General features: G+C 33.5%; 1 protein-coding gene across 1 annotated transcript in view; it reads left to right on the forward strand.

Moving 5' to 3' along the window:
- The window catches only part of Eip74EF (Ecdysone-induced protein E74), a 217,478-nt gene that overhangs the window by 28,662 nt on the left and 166,083 nt on the right, over window positions 1–22,733 (forward strand). The window lies entirely within an intron of this gene.

Below are 22,733 nucleotides of genomic sequence, written 5' to 3' on the forward strand. Positions count from 1 at the left end.
TATCAATGAAGAATGAACCCCCGGGTAAGGCTCTACTGCCAGCGAGCGCGGGTTACTGATCACTGAATGACCTTATATACCATTATAGTAATACTACTGTAAGGTAGGGCGTATCGGATAGTAAATCAAACAACGAATGCTGAGTAAAAACTGACTATATTCTTATAAAACATCTGAATATATAGGGAGATGTGCAATATAAAGGTACATACACACCACACCTCCCACCAAGAGAAAAAAAAAATAACATGAATACTTTTTTTTTTTTTTACATAAGAGCAGTATTATGAAAATAAATCCTTATTTCTAATTAATATGCTTAAGGAATAAAGCTAAACATGTTTTAGATAATATAACTTGAATAAAGACATTTATTATAACTTCAGTATATAATACCTTTAAGTAGGTGTACTTATTTGGTTAATTAACACATAACCTTATAAAGCAATATTATAAATAATAGGTTATACAAGTTTTGCTTACAATTGATAATAATAAAAAAAAAAGATATACAAGTGTGGTTTGATATAAAAATAAATATTTTATATTTAATTATATTTAGTTATGCTGTAAACAATTTTGTTCGATTTTTATGAATTATATCCAATTTACCATTTTTAATAATTTGCACATTTGGTGACATATCCTGAACAACTAAATAGGGACCTAAATATATGCTGTCTAGCTTATTATTATTACCTTCATTTCTTATCAAAACTAAATCATTTGGTTTGTATACTATAGGGTTAATACATTTGTCATAAACATGTTTTCTTACAAATTTGCTTTTGAGTAGATTTTCCCTTGCTTCCTTTTGAGATAATTGTAAGCGATATTTTAATTCGCAAGGATAACTGTCATGATTATAAAGTGGTTCTACTATGTTATTATTCAAATTACTGGGAAGTGAACATATTTTACCAAAGACCAGTTCATAGGGTGTAAATTTAGTTACAGTGTGTACCGACGTATTATAGGAGAAACACCAATACGGAACCCATTGGCTCCACGATTCTGGGTGGTTGTCCGTCTGTATACGTAAATACGAGCTCAAGTGTTTGTGAGAATTTTCCAGTGCACCAATGCTTTGGTGGTGGTAAGCTGTGGAATGTAAGTGTTTTATATTTAAGAGCTTACAAACCTGTTGAAAAACTGAAGACATAAACTCAGATCCTCTGTCCGTTGCTATTTCTTTGGGTAACCCGTAGCGAAGAATAAAACAGTTAACTAAAGCTTGAGCTACCTCTTCGGCTTTCTTTGAAATTAAAGGATGTGCTACAACATATTTAGTTAATTCACATTGTAGGGTAAAAATATATGAAAAATTATAACAATCCCTATCCAGCGGTCCTACCAAATCTAAATAAATTTTCTCGAAAGCACTTGTGGCCGTCGAGGTTACTACCATTGGTTCCTTAACATGTACAGCATGTTTTTGTTTCTGACATTTTTTGCATTTTTTAACGAATTCTCTGACATCTTTATCCAATCCCGGCCAGTAATAATATTTCTTAATATTATTGAGCATCCTTCTCATACCCGCGTGGCCACTAGTGGGTAAGAGATGGAAGTCATTTAATATTACTTTCCTATCATCCTTATCATCGATTCTTTTGACGTCATTTATAATAAATAATCTAAGTGCGCACTTATTTCCTAACGATTTTACGGTATTTAATAATTTTTGTACAAATATATTATTATTTTTAGTTTTAATAACGCATACTTCATTGATATTTATCTCTTTACAAAAATAATCCAGCTCCCTCACAAATGCGGCTCGCGTCAATTGCGATTGGAAGTCAGGATTAATAAAAATTGTCGACATACTTTCTACATAACAAAACGCGTTTCTTTCACGACTTATATTCTTTTGACTTCGTAATTTATTTAATTCTTCCTTATCTATAAGTCTAAGCTCTACAGCCATTCTTGGTTTAATATGACTTCCGATAACATTTGGCTGATCAGACCAACTGCAATTAGAAACCATATCAAACGCAGAATCCTGTAACTTTCTTGCCTGTGCCCGAGTGGTCACATTTATATGAGACTCAGTCATATTTTTTAAATCTTCTGACGTAAAAGAAATCCGAGACAAAGCATCTGCAGCTGCGTTGTCCGAACCCTTTACATATTCTACAATAAAATCGTATTCCTCTAATAAAAGCCTAAACTTCATTAGCCTACTTGATGGATCACGCATGTTAAACAAATAAATTAATGGACGATGGTCTGTAAGAATTTTGAATTTGCGACCATAAAGATATGGGCGGAAATATTTTACAGCCCAAACGATAGCCAATAATTCCTTTTCAATGGTTGGATACCGTTTTTCAGCAACATTGAGACTTCTGCTAGCAAATGCGATAGGTTTATTATTTTTATTACTTAAGATTGCGCCAATTGCGTATCCTGATGCGTCCGTTTGTAATATAAATTGATTGCTTTCTGAGAAATCTGGATATTCTAATACAGGGGCAGAAACTAAACAATGTTTTAACTCTTCGAATGAATTTTGATAGTCTTGATTCCACACAAAAGGTACATTTTTCTTAGATAAATTGTTCAGGGGATAAGCTATTTGCGCAAAGTTGGGAATAAACTTTCTGTAATAATTAACAAAGGCTATGAATCGTTTGACCTCGTCAATAGACTTTGGACAAGGATAATTTTTTACTATTTCTATTTTACTTGGATCCGGCAAAACGCCACCACTTGATACTATATGTCCTAAATAAAGCATTTCCTTTTTGAAAAAATCACATTTTTCTGGGTTGAGTTTTAAATTAACTTTCTTTAATCTTTCAAAAACATCTTGTAAGTTTCTAGATTTTTCTACTAAATTTCTCCCGAATACAATCAAATCGTCCTGATAAACCAAGCATTTCTCGTAAGTTAGACCTGCCATCGCCATAGTCATCATGCGAGAAAATGAAGACGGACTGGTTTTGAGCCCCATGGGCATTCTAGTTAGTTGATACTGTCCTGAACAAAATCCTGTGTATTTTCTACTGTTTTCATCTAGTTTTACATTATGAAAACCTTGATATAAATCTAGATGACTGAAATAAATACATCCGGATAAAGCATCTAATATTTCGGTTATGTTTGGGAGAGGGAATTTGTCATCCTCTATACAGTTATTCAATTTTCTATAATCTATCACTAATCTCCATTTTTTCTCACCACTAGCATCAGGTTTTTTGGGGACCAACAAGACAGGACTACTCCATTCACTCCTACACTGCTCTATAATTCCTTCCTGTAACATTTTACCTATTTGTCTATCTATTTCCTTTTTCTGGGCGTGAGGAAGTCTATATGGCTTCGAAAATATCGGTGTAGTATTCGGTTTTAAAGATATTGTATGTTTATAAATATCAGTCGTAGTTAAAGTGTCGCCTGGTAAATAAAACACATCACTATACTTCGCACATAAATTCTCTACAGCCACCTGTTCTTCATGATTCAAATGCTTTAATTGCAAAATTGAAAACAACTTCTTAACGCGATTTGCATTTGACTCGCTTTTATCGAAGTTGCATATGGTATAGTCCTTAAGGTTATGTATTATTGGCTTAATTTCTTCAAGTGTAAAATGGTTTTCGGTCGTGTTTAATATTTTTATAGGAATTCTACCGCATATCGGCTTAACTACAGAACTCGCCAAATAAATTCCGTCACTAATATCCGACGCGCAAACTACACATTCATCGGTGAAATCTGTAGACACATAGTGTACGGACTCGCATCTCGGTGGAATCTCTAAAGCATTATTATTACATACATATATAGGCAAACTAATTTTACTATTCAGAGTAGATAATGTGATTGAATTATGGCTAAAATCCAATACCGCCTTGTACTTTGCTAAAAAGTCTTGTCCTATAATACCATTCGCCCGAATTGGTAAGAAATCAAATATATAAAATTTATGTCTCAATTGATTACCATTAACGTTTAAGTTTAAATAACAATATCCAATTGTAATAATCTGGCCACCAATACCCGTTATGCTTATGTTTTCTTTGTAATACGATATCTGATGCTCTACAATATGTTTATACTTCACGGCTGAGATCGATGCACCCGTGTCAAGTAACCAATTAAATGAGATGTTATTTATAGCTAAACTAATTGAACAGTTACTTTTACATGATAAAATTCTAGTCTCGAAAAAACTTATTATCCGTATTTGTTGATGTGGAAGGTACTTCCGAAGCCGATACGAGATTAATGTTGTTGTTGCTCATCCTTTGATTTCGATTATTATGATAGTAAGACCTACCTCTGAAGGGCCTGCGAAAAGAGCTCTGCTGCACCTGCTGCTGATTGTGAGGACCGTGCCATCCACCGCGGTGTCCGCCAGCGTTGTTGTATCCGCCACGCTGTGGCCTGCGCTGTCGATCGGTCTGGTTAGCATAACCTCGATGACCTCTTGCAAAATTCTGCCTGAAACACCTAGGATTTCTATTATTGTAATACATACCAAGCACTTCACCTGAAGTTGCCGACGAACTCATTTCTTCATCCTGCGCTGCCTGTATCGCGTCCTTGAGAGAGCTAAAATTCTGAGAGGCTATTATTGTGCTTAATCTACGGTTTCGCAAACCATCAGCGAATTTTTTAACTGCATGTTGTTCATTTATTGGTTTCAATATATTATAACTCTCGGTATTGCCCTTGGCTTGCGAAATCGTGAGATCAACGAAAAGCTCAGTAATTTGTTTCCCATAATCCTGCACAGACAAATCATTTTGTCTCATAGAATTCAGTTTACTCTGAATAGCTGATGGTGACTTTTGTGGCAATAAAACTCTTCTCATATCATTCACCAAGTCTTCAATGCTAGGGTAACTAGGCGATAATCTCAATTTTGCAGCTTGGGATAATCTACTCTTTAGCACAAATGTAATCAACTGCTTTTTACATTCACTAGCAGACAGAATAGAGCTATAATACTCGATATTATCGATCAACTGCTTAATATTTGACACCTCGTCGGTCATGAGGGGTAATAAATTTAGAGCAACTTTAATATCAAATGAAGACATTGTCACAATATCAGAACCCTTACAAGGTTTACATAAATTTATTACTTCAGCGTATATGCTCTGGAACCTCTCACTAAATTTATAAAATATTTCAGAGTCGCTACTTGTAACATTACCCTTCTTAATGTTATCTAATATCTCAGTAACACAATTAGAATATCTTATGAATATTTCATTTACCTCAACCAATTTCTTAGCTAATACGCTTTCAGTTCTGCGAGATGGTCCAATTTTAATTAAATATACTCTTACTGCTTTTATTTCATTACATAATGTCTCTATTTGTAAAGCCATAACTTATTATAACATACGTAATAAATTGGTTTTGAACACATTGTATCTATACCTTTGCACATGCCGTAATATAAGACCGTGCCCTTTGTCTTCAGGGAGTTATTGTACCGCACTACCGCACGAAATTAGAGAAATACGAACCGGAATTTAGGGTATCACTCAATATATTCAATTTACCGCACTTGTACACATTTTTTTTTTCTTTTATTTTTTTTTTCACTGCACATCACTTTCTCTTTGACCGTTTCGCTGCCTAAACATCGGTATTGTCCATCGGCGCCTTCGGAATCGCACGCAGAAATGACCGTCGAAGTGTATGGTGGTGAAATTGCTGCTCTATCCACTCCAGATGACACCTCTTGTAGACCTTATACACGACATACAGCACACCCAAGGCCATCAACGTGAGCATCACAAGCAGTATAATATTCGTAGTCCCGATGTGGGTTCTAATCTCCTCCACTGAAGCCTGGTTCGTTCCGCCAGATGCGGTTTGGGCGATGATCACCTCTTCTTTTGATTTAGTGGATCCCATCTTTCTTCTCTGTATTTTCTAACCCGGTACACACCTCTAGCGAGTAACTATTGAGTATAAAGTCCAACATCTTCGTCGCACAAGTCACCGACCGAATATAGTCAAGGAATGTTAAACAGACGCGCAAAATTTTCCACTGTTACCGAACTTTAGCAGGGTCGCCATGTAAGGTAGGGCGTATCGGATAGTAAATCAAACAACGAATGCTGAGTAAAAACTGACTATATTCTTATAAAACATCTGAATATATAGGGAGATGTGCAATATAAAGGTACATACACACCACACTACGCTTTAGAAATACATATACAGATCGTATCGGTAATGGCCTTCAAAATGGTCAGGTGTATTCGTAACTGGTGGTATGACAAGATGTATGGATGTGAATGAAATAATAGGAACTTTGTGGGGTATATTAGTGGTTTTTTTGGTCTCTGCCTACCGCTATAGGAATAAGGCGTGATTTTTTATGTATGTAGTATAGTTGGTTAAGATCAACACTTGTAATTATCTAAAATATGACAGTTAAAACCAGTAAATTATTGTTCAGAAAGGTATGTGCAGGAAATTTTAAAATGTTCCTTGCCTAAACCTGCATTTGCCATAAGGTTTCTTTACCCAAATAAAGGTAAGGGTTTGTCTTGTCGCAGTTAAGGGGTTGTCTTTTGATAAACCAATAGTAAGTGCAGTATTATTTACCAACTTTAGCACACAGACTAGATACTAATTTAGCTGGTGATATTATCCTAATAAATGAAGTCATTCAGGCAAAACTAAAACCTCCGAGCGTCGCTTACGAAATTAAATATAAATGTAACAAAAGAATAACATTAAATATTTAAAAAAATCAAGAATAACTATGAATAAAAAGCAAGCCACAATGCTTTTGTTTTAAAAAACATCACGTTTTTCAGGTCCTCAACTCTTTCCATCACGTGTTCAAAGTTTGTATGAAGCCAAAATGTAAAAGTTTGCCAGTTCTATTTTTGTAAGGTTTTCCGAACGAAGCCTCCAGAATGAGGCGAAGATCGAAATAACTTCCATTGTCGTTCCACAACTTTGACAATGTTATTGTGGTTTCAATTTGGTATGTCTTAAAAACAATTTTTTTCAGTATTTTTTTTCTAAGACTTTAAAAATAAAAATGAATCTGTATTGCTCTATAATTTTAATAACCATTTTAAACTATCGCATCTTGTACTATGTGTGCAAAACGCCATAGTTTATTCGACTATAAGTATAAATAGTACCTATACATCAAATATTCAGTAAGTTGTAACATAAATATAATTACAGCTCTAAAGATACCTAATAAGGAAAATAACTTAGTCTTTACAACTAGTAGAACTTTATAACCAGATTCTTAATTGAATTAATAATAGTTGAACTAACCATTGACCTTATTATAGTCATAATTGTATCTAAGTTTAGACAATACATACATAAAATCGCGCCTTTTTCCAATAGGGGTAGGCAGAGAACGCCACTTGGTACAATCCTTACAAACATACCAACTCTAAGCCTTACATAAACGAAGGTAGCAACAGATTTTTATAAGTAACATTGAGAATTTGATTATTTTGAACTAATGATATATAAAAGTGCGGGAATGGGGGCAAGAGAGTTACACGTGTATCGCCCCCCACCGCCCCCACCCATCGCCATCAAAAGATTTAATTCCACTGAAGAAATATTTTATTTTCTTTTGTTACTATCAGATACAATAGATAACATATAATAGGTTTATGAAATAAGCTCGTTGTATAAGTTTTGTTAGAATAGTGAATATTTCTTGTTATATAAAATGTTTAGAGAATGTCTCATTAGTATCCGTCCATTTTAATAAAATACTGTTTATCACTATTGCAAAGTTTCTTACATATATTTTTACATTAACTAAATTGAATTAAGGAAATACTATCTCTTTACTATACATATACATAGGTACATTAGGTACTGATAGAAAGACCGTTTGTGTATAACAACTTCATAGCTCATGAAATGTAGTAAGCTACTTTTGTCAATTTTTGTCAAAATTTTACGCAACTGCAGTTATAAAAAGAAACATTATTATATTATAAATACTGCTAAGTTCCTCATATTTATTTTTAGTATAACTAAAGTTTTTATAAGTGTGTAACGTCATGTCCAAAAAATTCCGGCTGCTATAATATATTTTCTTTTGAAGAGCAAATGTTTTTCTTTCTTACTCCGAAACGCTGTCACTTTTCAGTGGTAAAGTTGTTTGCCTCCCACGCAGTTTGGTTGCAAATTGCGGCACACACTTGAACTTCTACAATAAGATTGATTGTCACTTGCAAGAACAACAAGAAAACTGTGTAAAACATTTTCATTAAAACTAAGAATTCTATTAGTACAGTTCTAAAAATCTACTATTAAGACTCTTTATTTCACACTTATAAGACCTTGTTGTAAAATATAGAAGCAAAATTTAGCATTTTACTAGTTATTAAACACAAATTACTTCTACGAAAGAAAGAGCATTTAAGTTTTGAATCCACAACCAGACCCAAATTGAAGACATTGCATACCTTCAAGAACTTTTTAAAGAACTCTCACGAAAATTAAATATTTACTTTTCCTGCAACGCGGTTAAAATATACTTTTTCTCACAAATGAGTGCACTAAGTACTTAATATCCTAGATTTCAATCATAGATATAATGTATACAACTTGTACTAATTAAATTGAAACATCAACACGATCTACTAATGTAGATGTGTATCTATAACATGGAAACGCTTTATAACTCGTATCTTGTTCGTGTGACGATATGTGTCTCTTTATTGGTATTTCAAAGAATATGTGATAGATAGTATAGTTATCGTTAAATAATACCCCCTAGGTGTAAGCCTTTTAAGTCATTGATTAGTTACTAGGCAAGTCAGTATAATTACACACATTTCAATAAATTTCGTACTAGATTGTTAAACGGGTCTTAAAAACGCGATGAGAATTTAAGGGTTCCGACACTCTATTTGTTGCCTGGCGTTTCAATCGCGAAATTTTCTATCACTTTCGAACCAGCTATCGACCTAGCTATTGAGCATATATTGAGATTTTTAATGGAAAATTGACAAGCATCCCTAGTACCTATTTGAAAAAATCATGACGAGTAATTTTAAATGTCAAACGATCGATCCCAAAGCGTTAGGATAGTACCAAGGGTAGGAGTTCGCGCTACCGTTATGTCAACGTATTTTCGTTAGTTAAATGTGTACATAAATATCTAGTTTATTTTAAAAGGCTAATTTTAATTCAAATACAATATAAGTGTTAAATGATATAATTAATTCTATGAATAGAATATTAAGCGTCGATTGTCACTCTTTTCGTGAATGGCGGTAAATATGCGAGGCATAACAAAAGCTGTTAATTTATAGAAGGCCATTTATCATTCGGGACAGGGGTTCTTCTAAAAATACATTTTCCTGTATTATTTCACTTACAAATAAAACAGCAGAGCAAAAATACTACTTACATAAAATATTTATAAGTTTTAGGCCTTTTTTTGACAAGTTCTTTGTATAGTTTAATTATAATTGAGATAAACTCTACCTAAATTAGGTAACCATTAGTAATTCTGTATTTAGATTACAGCCGTTAAGGGTTAGCAATACTACCTACACACTTGTTCATCCTTCCAGCTCGAAGGGTTGTGTAAGGGTTAACATTAACAATCAAATAGGCGGGATTCGAAACCACGACCATGCGATTGAAAGTCAGATACCATACACATTACTATCGCTTCATAAAAAAACTTATTACAATACCTAAATCAACCCCTTATTTAGATTTCTAAATCTTCTTTTAAACTTATTATTAACATACTTTACTTAGTATCTTAAAAACATGTTCCTAATGAGTTAGTTAACCTGATGACGATGGTATGAAAAGTTCTATCAACGTAAAACGCAAGTTCCCTGCAATGCGCCATTTTCTTATGGGATACTGCCTTCTCTATCCCACGCGATGGTGGGCCGCTAAGTAACGACAAAACTACAAGCTTTTGACGCTTTTAAAAAGTAGATTTTTTATAGTTAAATAATAGCTTTTTTTCTTGTAAAACTGTTTGTAAGAGTAGTCGACATCAAATCGAATCATTCGAAATCAAATAAAAACAGTTTGTATTTTTTTTTATCTCTACTGTAGAATGTAATATTATCTTGCCTCTGCTGACTCTATGAAAAAGAAGGGGTGAGAGTAAGTGTTATAAAAAATATGGTTTCTCTGAAGAAATATTTCCGAAAGTTTTTCAAATATCAACAATTATGAAATAGGTAGCACCTGGTAGGTACCCAAACATACGTGTCGTTTATAAACTATCCAAATGCTTCAAACAATCACGTCTTTGAAATCAAACCTTATAATCGGCAATCTAAGCCGAATCCAAACTCCTCATACATTCAATTCAGAGTATGTATTGAATAAATACTACATAATATGAAATAAACAACATGTATTACAGATCGATGTATAAACTGAACTACAAGGGCAACAGTTCATACACCATTGAACTGACGTGAACTGTTAGCTCACTAATATGGCAACACTCACGATTGAAATGTCAGTTAATTGCTAGTTTTTTACTGAAAATAGAGCTAATATGGCAACACTGAACTACGTCAATATTTTATTGTCAATAGTATATTTTTAAGTTAGTGTAAGTCAGTTAGCAAAATTTTTATCTTGCATTCGCTTGAAGAAGTTACAATTTGGTTTCTTTTTTTACGTAATTTTACAAAATTCTTTCGCTAATACGACAGAAGAACTAGATTTTAAGGTAATACAAATAATCAAACCGATAATGTTAGGTTGTTAATTTATGATGATGCATAGGTATAGTTAGAAGCAACTAAGTGTCTATAAAAATAAAAAGGAGATTTTATAAATTAGGTTATCAAACAGTCGTAGAAACTAATTAACGTCATTAAATTGAAAAAAATCACACTATTTACTAAATAACAATCTAGTGGTACACATAAGGCTATCTCCACATTAGTAAAAGAGTTGAATGAGTACATAACGTAACAAAGCGTTGTAGTACTACGCGGGAAGTACGGCGATCGATACGCTGGCGGGCTCAAGGCCGAGAGTACGTCGTACCATTGCGTATCAGGGAGGTAATGCCGCGGATATAGTGCGATAACTAGCGTATTGTACAGTTGGTAGCAATTTTTTAGTTTAATAGAGATTTTTTGGAAGTGAAACTTTGTAAAAGGTTCAGTACTTTAGAATAGATCTAGAATCATAATACTCATCTAGATTAAATGGCTAGTAAGATAATGGCTTTTAAATGATTGCAGTCGTTCTTTCCTTCTACTTTTTAACCGACTTTAAAAAGAGCCTTATCGGTATTTTTGGGCTATCTTAAAAACTTTCTTGTGACAAGGTTGATTCTATAGTTTATACTATGTTTAATGGATATTTATTGATAATTCAAAAGGCTCCACACTTCACACAAATTCTAGATGAATTTGTGTGAAGAAAGAATTGAAGAAAATTTAAGTACCCTTAAATTCCACAACATGTCAACGTCCCGGTCACGAACTTCAGCCCTACCAATAAATCATTTTCCTTTACTACCGACTGCGAAAACGTCTCATCGTATAGTTAATATGTCAAAACAAAAGTCCCGGTAAAGCGCCATCTATCCCCTATCCCCGAAACTAAATCCTTTTCGTAATGTCAATGAACTGACTTGACCTTTGTTTACAATATTTTTGTATGTATTTTTGCGGAAAAAGGACGTAAGTATAAATAAATACATTATCCGTTAGGCTTTTAATAAACTAGAGTGCACCTTCGTAAAAGAAAAAAATAGACTTTCAGAGGAAAAAGAGCATAGGTATGTTCACTTTAAAATAAAAATACTTACGTCTTTATTACATAGATATATCTAAACGAAATGTATTAGATATTTAAATAAGAAATTGTGTAATTTACATAATGTTATATCTATCTCATTTTGAAGTAAATTGAAATAACTTTACGAGTAAGATTAATTTTATTGTAATGTATCTTTCTTTTGGAATATAAAAGCTTAATTTTATCGGCATAAAATAGTATTTATTTATTAGTATTACTATAAAATATATTAACTTTACATAACATAATACACAAACAATATATCTTAACACTATCTTAAATAAGTATTACGATCAAATTTTCTGCATTTAAAAGAATTAATTACTAAATGCGTTTTTACAACTACAAGTTCAAAATATACTTTAGCTTTAATTACATCAATTAGTTACAAATAACAATCTATTTTATTATTTTTATGGTACAACACATACTGTACACACATTCATATATAATAAAGTTCTTACGCCGAAATAACAAGTTTTAGAAAACTTTCAATCACATAGTTTATTTGTTAATCTATTTATAGTACTAGTTTATACATACATTATCCAAAAGGCCCGTGGTCCATAACTGTCGATCAAAACCTGTCAATGTTATCTATAAACTAAAAAGCGTATTAATTAAAGCGGTAGGTAGATGAGAACGAAAACAAAACTAATTCGTGTATAAACTTTCACTCTCGCGGTAACAATTAAACGATTGTGCGCGTGTGTGTGGACGCGGCGCGAGGCACAAGCGACGATACTTATAAATAAATATTACTTACATTTACTGAATAATATTGTCAACTAAACTATTAAATAGTTATACAAGTCGTGAGATAGAAAGCTGTCAAACTAACTGCCAAAAAATGGTTATAACAATTATTGAAAAACTGTATTGATTTGTACAGCACAATTCAATTCAGAGACATACTCATAGTGAGACATCTGCATCGTCTCAAATGGGTAACTATAGCTCATTTAAGCTAGCGCTTTTTGAATACTGGCCATTTCAAAAGTATCTTTTCAATACTGGTTGTAAACTATCTGTGTGCCAAATTGTATCCAAATTGGTTCTTTACTTTTTGCATAAAAGACTATCACACATTTTAACAAACTTTTGCGATTATAATATTGTAAGATTTCCATAAATCTTTACTTGTATATTTCAGTGCGTATTTCTTTTACTTGTGGCACACAAAGTTAGGTACGGATAAGATCTGTCCGTAGTTAAATGGCAGAAATCACGGAACGAGTGGTCTGTTGTACACTACACACTGTACACCTAGATAGTGTACCGGAGTAATTAACAAACTGTGAGGCTAGCTGTTGCTATGTGGATGTAGTTGAGGATCTTAATAAACTGGTAGAAGAATAATGATACTGAAGAGTTTTGAGAGAGTGAAATATCTGAAGTTGGAGTTTGTCAGGGATATAGGATAATATTGAAATGCATTACGAGGGTTGCATAGGACTATGATACTAAGGAATTTTGCAAAGAATAAAATATTTGAAGCTGGATATCGGAAGGGAGATCGATATTCTACTGTATAATATAAAGAGCTGTTTTAAGCATGTTCTGCTGAGTCTGTAAGAATTTGGTTGATCTTTGATGGATAAGCTTCATGTGCGGATTATTTATTGTAAACCAAAAATACTTGACAAAAATTTGACTGGAAGCAGTTTGTAGGTGACTATAGAAAAATACTGCTATTATCTAAAACTGTGCCTAATTATGCTTTGGTATTTGACTATACTCTCCTTTTCATAAACAAATTTTGTGAAACTTTTACGCAATTTGGAAAATATTTTAGTACATGACTGCATTTTTATATTTAGCCATGAATGAATGCATTAAAACTTTCTAGTTACAGCGGCAGTAATATAAACAACATAAACTTTTTACACCCGACTCGGGACAACAAACTGAGGGAATGTGGAAAATTTCCCTGAAAAATATCGAGTTCACCGCGCTCAATAATGGGTCAACTATAAACCTTTTATTGGCGTAATAAAGACGAACTAATAAATCTGTTGATCTGCCATCAGACTTTTAACTCGCTAGAGGCAGCTGCACTCTTCGCTTGAAATAGTAAGCATTTGTGCATGAATGGTTAGTAGTATTTGAGAATGTTTCCATGCTTCGAATAGCATGCTTAAACTCAGTTTCAGTGAAGTCGGTTATAGTCAAGTCAAAGGGTTTCGGCCCGACTTGTTTGACACTAGGTTAACCACTAACCACACGAAAGAAAGACTTCGGCATTTACGATCGCACCGATTTCCTGATGGCGCGCACTTTCGCACACCCGACCGCACCCGAGCGCTTTTCACGGCTTTCCTCAGAAAACTATATCTATCCCGCTCCCCCTTGTAGTGCGCCATCTCCCTCGCTCGCCAAGTTCGACGACCGGGGCAACGAGCGCGCGAAAGTACTTTCACTGCGCCGGCGCATGCGAGTCTCTAACGCCCGTCTGTTGTTACGCGCGCGTTTGCGTCTTTATAACATGGAGTTTTGTACGAGAGATGGGAGATAACGTGCGGGACTCGGAGAAATGGCCTTTGCTAGGTATGGCTCCGCAACAGTTTAGATGTTAACTAGTTGTAATTCATCTAGGAATGCGACTTGTCTATCCGTCTGCTTCAGTCCGATACAACCTGTAATGTGTCTTTGTTCGCGTCTGACATCACACAAACAAGTGAAGTTAAATCACTGTCATCGATAATTTATTATCAGAACTTTAATTAACTTTTTGTGCGAACGATTAGTAAATAAAGGTATGTATTGTAGTGCAAAAAGCAAGTAAATGGTACATAATCGCGGTGTCGTGTTGTATATCAATCGTAGTAGGAAGCGCGGGTGAAAGCAAGGCTTTCTGTCACGCGGCGCACGCGCTCTACCTAAGCCCAAGTGCACAATGCAACTATTTACACTCAGACTAGATCTAGAGGCGTCTTTAAAAACTATTATTCCATTGAAATAACACTTTCTTTGACTATTTTTAGTATTTATTCCGAATGCTTTCTTATTTGTTACATCTCGATTCTAGTTTTTTGATCATTATTGTAAATTGTTACTGAAGTCACGACATTGCTAATATATTAATTCTACGGATTCAAAAGCATGAAATTCAGTACAAAAATATAATCAATATCAGTTAAATGTAAGAAAAACTAGCATAAAATTTAAGACGTCTGTAGAAATTTTCGGACAAATACAGTAATGGTATCTTTGAGTAAAAAAACAGATCAAAATCTATTGAATTGTGATGAAATTCAGCATTCAAACGTTCATTCATAGTGCATTCTTGGTTCTAAGAAAGTTCTTATCTAACTTTAAACTTGGAATTACGAGTAAAAACAGTTTTAATAAAATCTTTATGGTTATTATGCGATTAACTTGATAATTATAGAAACAGCGAGAACACGAGTATTTGTAGAAATAGATACTATAATCAAGTTTGTACAAATCAGGCGAATATATTTGTTTCATAAATATCTTATTTGAATATATCGTCGTTTTAAATGTAGCAAAGCAAACAAATAGCAAACACATGTCAATTTCTCTTGTTTCAAAATAATGAAGATTCTATTAAAAAATACTTATATTTAACTCATATACTTGACACTATACAATTGCTCTACTTGTAAGTTCAAGCTTCTTTCAGTGAAAAAAAAACTAAATTTCTTTTCCTACACCTACATTCACTTACCGAAAAACAGCAATCACTAAGATATCGCCTCAAATAAATGATTTTTACAAAAACGTAATCCTCAAACGCATCGAAACTGTCTGCACGATGCACTCAGCGTTACAATTCACTTTTGTTTTATGAAATTCTCTCATAATTGTCAAGCGGCGGTGAATGTAATACTAACTCGCATAATCACCTCGCTTTTATTTCCTCCTTCTAGTAACAGTCGTAATTATCATGTTTCGTCATTCAGTTTTAATATTAAATGTTAATTTATAGATAATTATAAGTATTTTATTGGTATTATCGTTAAAGGTAAGCTTTTGGTCGGGATTCGTTTGTGTGAAATTAGTAATTTTAGGACATTAGCAATATTATTTTATGTGCTGCTTATACATAAAAGCTCTAAAAAAGTCTTCGAGAGACAATAAGCAACGATTTCTTCAGGATTTGGATCGAATATCTGTCAATACTAAGTCTGTAACTTCAGCTCCAATGACATTGCAAGTTCATTTGAATTAACGCTAGAATTCATATAAATCACATATCTGGAATACACTCATAGACATGTAAATTAATTTTAGTAACAATATTACATTTACTACCGATTTAATTACAAGCAAATTTTGACACCTGTCACCCAATACGTCATTTGAATTTGACAACTACAATATTTTTTTTATTCAATCATATTTTACTATAACAATGAATTGAAACAAATCACGTAGACACGAACAATTAAAATTATATTAATAGTAACCAGTGCCCCTGAAGTGATTGTACTGTATGCACGCCATATTTCGCGTGATCGACTTTTTATCGATCAATAATAGCGAATGCGATACATGCGTTAATAACGAAGTACTCGATTGAATGTAATTGACTTATGTACCTTGAGATTTCAAATTTTAATATATATTTTAAAATTTTGGTTAGATTTTAAAGATTGAAATACTACATATTCACGATTTAAATCCTACATTAATTTAATATATTTGTTAAAAATAAAGTTGGGATTAAATATATTTTAAGTACCTATAAAATTTTCCCCAAATATCAATCAAAGTAACGTTTTATGTAATCTAAAAAAATGTCTATAGTTAAGCAGCAGCAATGTAAAATTATTCCGTCAAAATTACTTTAAATTCCATATTAATCAAACAGTTATAATAATGAAATGTTACCAAACATTTTTTGTATTTTTAACATGGCTACACCATCACCTTATAAAATCATTTAATCAAAAACCGTATAATCAAGTTTCACTCTCACCAAACAAAACTAAACTTGAGTTAAGTGACACTAATTTTAAATCTAGCTACAATATATTGTACACACATTCTCAAGGAGCAAACTACCTAATAATATAAGAAGAAAGTGAATTATAATGGTTATATTGTGTGAGGTATCCCCTAGTAACCAGTGTAAGAGACATAACACTTCATTAGACTATTGTTGATACCTTGATAGCGCGGCCGAGATTTTAGAAAGCTCTATCATACTATACTAAGTAAATATTAGACTACAAGTATTGTACTTGTAAAACTGTCTACAGGATCATAGAGATTGCAATTCCGGCTTAATAAGATCTTGGTTTGTGAAATATGATGTTATTTAAACGAATTAAGTAGCAGAAGTAGAAAAAACACAACATTGAAACAATTAATAAGCAGAATCAGAAAGACTCTAAGCTTTGCAATAAAATGTCGATTTGAACTAACTTTTTCATTGAAATTAATGTTTGTTTTTCCGTTATCACGTAGAAATATGTTCAAAAATGACTACTACATATACTACTTAATACAATAGAACACCTAACTGAGTATCTTGTAATAAAGTACGTAAACTACAAATTAATTTATATATAAAACTATGCCATCAGACCACAAACAGACTCCAATTCAAGAAACTCACAATCCAGTGAAAATTCCATACAAACCACGAATGCCTGAGTCATCAAGAGTCGAATATTTAAACCGGCTGCCTTAATCCGAGGCACGTGTCGTTTGGTGCGCGTTCGAGTCCCGGCTGCGGCTATTTGCGGTAAATGGGTCAAGCCAATCCCAACTTAGCTGCAAGAACGAATACAAAAAGAGTAAAGTGAGGAGCGGCGGCTGCGCACGCGCACGGTCTACGAGTTTAACTATAGTTAAGAGTTTAGTGCAAGCGTTTTGAGGTGCAACGATATTTCTTTGCTATACATTTTTCTTTAGAACATAAGTTGTAGTATTGGAAACTGATAATGAACATTTCGTAATGTTTTCTTAAAAAAAATATTTGTATTTTTTTAGAGCACAATACAAAATAATATTCAATATTCCAAACAAGTTATAAAAAGGCAAAAATATATGTAATTTTAGTTGGTTTTGCACTCATTCATCAAAGTGCTTTAGCATGAATCATTGTAACTATGAGGACAAAAATTTGTACCCCTATTTCATAAATATAAAAAAGGCAGAAAAATGTGTTATTTTGATTGTTTTCGTACACATATACTCATTCACCAGATTACAACTTAAACAAAAAGATAAAACTTAAATTACTTAGAAATTGCTGACTCAAAGCACTCAAGTTTTTACAAACAACTCATGCGCATTAACTTTATCTCCGAAGCGCCGTATCAAGGCTGGAAAAAGAATAGTAGACGGCATTGGACATACATACATACATACATAAAACTGTTGGAATAAGGAAGTGTTTTACCAACCTGTTCGCCTTAAGACATGACTAACTATGCATACTCGTTTTTGACGTTGTAAAAATAACGTGAGGCTAAGTAAGACCTTATGTTAAAACTAGTTCGATGAATGAAATACGCCGTTGAATTTTCGTAGTAAATTTTTAGACAAATGTAAATAAAATAGTATTAATTGAACTTTATAGAAGCAAGATCGAAGCTTAATTAAGCCATTTTTATTTTTTCTTTAATGATAGAATAAACCGTTTTCGAGGCCTAACCCCTCCCTCATTACGGGAGGAGACCCTTGCCCAGCGGTGGGACAGTAATGAGTTAAAATTTATAAAATACATTTAAGCTCATTATTTATTTACAATAACACATTAAAGGTCAATTATTAAGTTATAAAATACAGACAAAAATGCTTTTAACACCTTTCAAAGTGTCAAACAAGATCCTAAACTCCCTAACCGTAGTTTAACCATGCTTCAAGCATGTGGCATGGTGCGACGCGCTGGCGCACGGTGCATCGGCCGAGTTGCGCAACCACGCTATTTATACCACCACGTCTAACGCATCGCCGGAACAGCGGTGAAAGTTTGCACTATATTACTATTGATATATATTACATATTTTATGTTTATATAGACTTTTTGGGAGTTTGAACTTCCAAAATTGTTGTTTAATAACAACGCAATAACATTTTTGGAAGACACTTAAAAATCAGGCGCCCGTTTGTCATTTTGATCGTTGACAGTCGTTACTAGAAGTCAGAAGCTTAAAAGTCTGACAAACAGTCTTACTGAGAGGTATCGTGTTATAACATAGGTGATTGGGTTGTGGACGTCAGATAGACAGTCGCACCAAGTAAAATTCTGATATTCAGCTGCACCCAGTGGAAGCGGACACACACATAGATGGAAAAAAGGCTAAACTGATGATGAAAAACATTTATAATTCCTTAACTTTAGCTAATTTGTTCAAATGCAATTGCAAATAGATCTCAGTTAATAAGACTTACTAGGGACGTAGTATCAGTATGAAGTAAATGAATGATTCTACACAATACAATTAGTATTTATCACTATTAATTAGTTACAGACGCTAATCAATGTCTCATATATTATCATTATTCGCTATAAATCATCTATTACTGCTATCAATCTTAGAAAATACAATTCTGTAACACACACTAAGACAAGTGATAAATACTTCTTTCCTTATCAATAATCATCATTTAAAGATTTTCTCTCCAAGACTCAAGCCCTCTTAGTGCAGTCAATTAAGCTTAAATTAGGTAAGAATCTCGGAATTCGAGATACCCAGCTGTAAGTCTGTAAATACTTGTATATTGACACCCTAAAAGTTGTCTCAAAACCTACATATGGTAGGGTGTACGCAACTATAAAATTTCAAGGTCCAAAGTCCCAAAAACCGGTTTTTCGAGCTTTTTTTGTAAATATCTCATTTCCTATGGAATTTTTGCATTCGTATTCATTACCAATATTGTACAGTATAAAATTCTCTACAAATTTTGTTTGAATTTTTTTTTTTACGGTGAACCGTTTTCGAGATAGAGGGGGGAGAGCGCGCGGTCACAGGATCATTTCAAGTCAACCGGTGCCTCCGGTCGAAGATGCGCCATATATATTATAGTTGATGAACTATCGATAAATCAATGATTAATAAATATTTGTCAATTTCTATTAACTATTACATTATTTTTTATCATTTTTTTCATAACCTATCCACTTTTTATTCAGTATTAATTAACTTATCAACACTTACCTGCCCATGTAATTGCAGAATTTTTCATGAAAATATAGGCACTATATTTGAATTTTAACCTAATTAATATTAATAACTTCTTACGTCATGATGAAAAAAAAACAAATAAATCAGTATTATTGAAAAGATATAGATTTAATATAATTATGAAGAAAATGATGACACCAATGACTTTTCGAAGTTATGTGTGTATTAGAAATAATTGTCACATGCTCCAACGGTGAAGGAAAACATCGTGAGGAAACCTTGCATGAATAAAATTTGTTAAATACATTTATTGAGGGCATGCAAAGTCCCCAACCCGCACTTGGCCAGCGTGGTGGACTCAAGGCCTAACCCCTCCCTCATTACGGGAGAAGACCCTTGCTCAGCAGTGGGACAGTAATGGGTTAAATTTATTTATTATTATAATCATTGATTTATCGATAGTTCATCAACTATATATGGCGCATCTTCGACCGGAGGCACCGGTTGACTTGAAATGATCCTGTGACCGCGCGCTCTCCGCCCTCTATCTCGAAAACGGTTCACCGTAAAAAAAAAAATTCAAACAAAATTTGTAAAGAATTTTATACTGTACAATATTGGTAATGAATACGAATGCAAAAATTCCATAGGAAATGAGATATTTACAAAAAAAGCTCAAAAAACCGGTTTTTGGGACTTTGGACCTTGAAATTTTATAGTTGCGTACACCCTACCATATGTAGGTTTTGAGACAACTTTTAGGGTGTCAATATAGAAGTATTTACAGACTTACAGCTGGGTATCTCGAATTCCGAGGTGAACTTACTATAATGACTGGACTATCTATTTAACTAATGAATCCCGTAACCAAAGGAAACCAGAGACTTCGCTGTCCGTCTGTCTGTCTTCAGGCTGTATCTCAACCTTGATAGTTAGAATTTTTTGTTTAAAATAAAACACAAAACTAAAAAATGTGCTATTTTTTTAAAATACGTACGTACGTACGTTGTACGTGAATCAACTCGTATTTGGCCAGTTTTTGACACTATTTTATGCCTAGTCTGTTTCCCAAACTTCATAATAATTATGCCATTGAACCACCTGTTATACAATAACGAAATTTCAATAATTCTAAGACATTACCTTCCACTTCAAGTCTACATACAAATCAGTTCACGATCAACAACCGTGTTGAGATCTCTATCTAATTCACAAACAAGGCTACAAATGATATAATGTAAGTTATCGCATCGTCCTCGCGTATTTATAAACAAATATTGTAAACAATATTAATTTGTTTGTTGTTCATTTCCGCGTTCTATTTCAAATTCAGTCGGTAAGGCCGCGACGAAGGTTGCTCCACCTTTTGTGTAGCAGTTCGATGAATAAACAACTTTTAGATAATATATTCGAAAACTACTTAAATATATGTCTTTGAATTTTACTAAAATAAATAAGAGTTATTTGAGTTTTCTTACAACTGTACAACACAACCGGATGCAACGTAATCTTTGCAGATGAAATACTTTTCGTACGCGTACATAGAATGATTGCTCGGGATAAAAAGAATGTATAATTCTAGATTACAAACTATATATCTACCAAATTCAATCAAAATTCGATCAGTAGTTTTGTTTCATTGAGAAGATGATTGACACGCATCCTTCCAAATTTTCGCCGTCTTTTCTCAACAAAGCCATTTTATATTCACACATTCAGTAAAGTCCAACATGCTTTTTACACCAACTTTTCACGTGTACAACAATGTAAATAGTACTAAACTCCTCCCAAAGCGCGTAGTTGTCTGTTCGTACCGGGTCCCACCCCGGCGTGGGCGCTGGCTGAGCTCCAGACCAGGGTGCGACGCCCGACCGGCCACTGTCTCATGTCACAAATACTACTCACTCATATACTACGTCCATTTGGCCGTGTGAACAGAAAAAACTATGAAAACATTCCTGAACATGTTTAGGATAGCTTTTTATAACGACATTTTTTAAATACCACGTAATTTTTATTAATAATAGCTTATGTATAAGAAATGATCTATTTAGTAATAGAAGAACGCGATTTATTGAGCTTAGAGCAATATTTTGAAATGAGCTTCCCAGTCTTTTGTTCTAGAATGAATTGAGCTAATATAACTTTAACGATACCAAATTTTTTTATTGCCAAATGTTGTGCAAAAAGAACTACTAATACAAGCATTTACAAACGTAATTGAATTCTCAAACGCGTACAAATCATTTAAAAAACCCAGCTGTCCAAATGAATCAGTAACTCGATCCAAAAGCGATAAATGTTGAAACTTTTACAATATGACGTAATAATGTATCCCGGTGTTTGGGCGGCGTGCGCGCAGAAAAGCGCGTCGTCAAGGGGTGAACGCTCGCGGCGCGGTCACCGGCCGGGCGCGCGGGAAAATGGGAAAACTATTGTTGCCCTGTTGGCCACAATGCGCGAGCTTCCGTATCGCAACCGAGGATGCAAGCCGCGAGTTACCGTTGCACATCCTAACAACCTATGGGAACCTGGTACTTTGAACAGAAATCGACAAATAATCTAGTAAAAAAGAAAATACTTTTATAAGCTTGAGCTGAAAATACTGTTAATTTCTAAAGCTTTTTGATATTGACCAATTGATCCAAAGATTAGCGTATAAAAGCAACTTTAACTAGTAATTATTTTGAAGCAAAAATCTCCTAAACTTCCAAACCTAGTGGCTAAATTCTTTCACAGAAAAATCCCCTATAATCCTTATTCTACACACAACGTTTTATCGCTAAAACATTTGAAATATTCCAGTAAAACCGCCATCAATCATAAACTACCGTTTGGTGTATGGGAACAGTG

The sequence above is a fragment of the Anticarsia gemmatalis genome, chromosome 2 (assembly GCF_050436995.1).
Source record: "Anticarsia gemmatalis isolate Benzon Research Colony breed Stoneville strain chromosome 2, ilAntGemm2 primary, whole genome shotgun sequence".
Classification (NCBI taxonomy): domain Eukaryota; kingdom Metazoa; phylum Arthropoda; class Insecta; order Lepidoptera; family Erebidae; genus Anticarsia; species Anticarsia gemmatalis.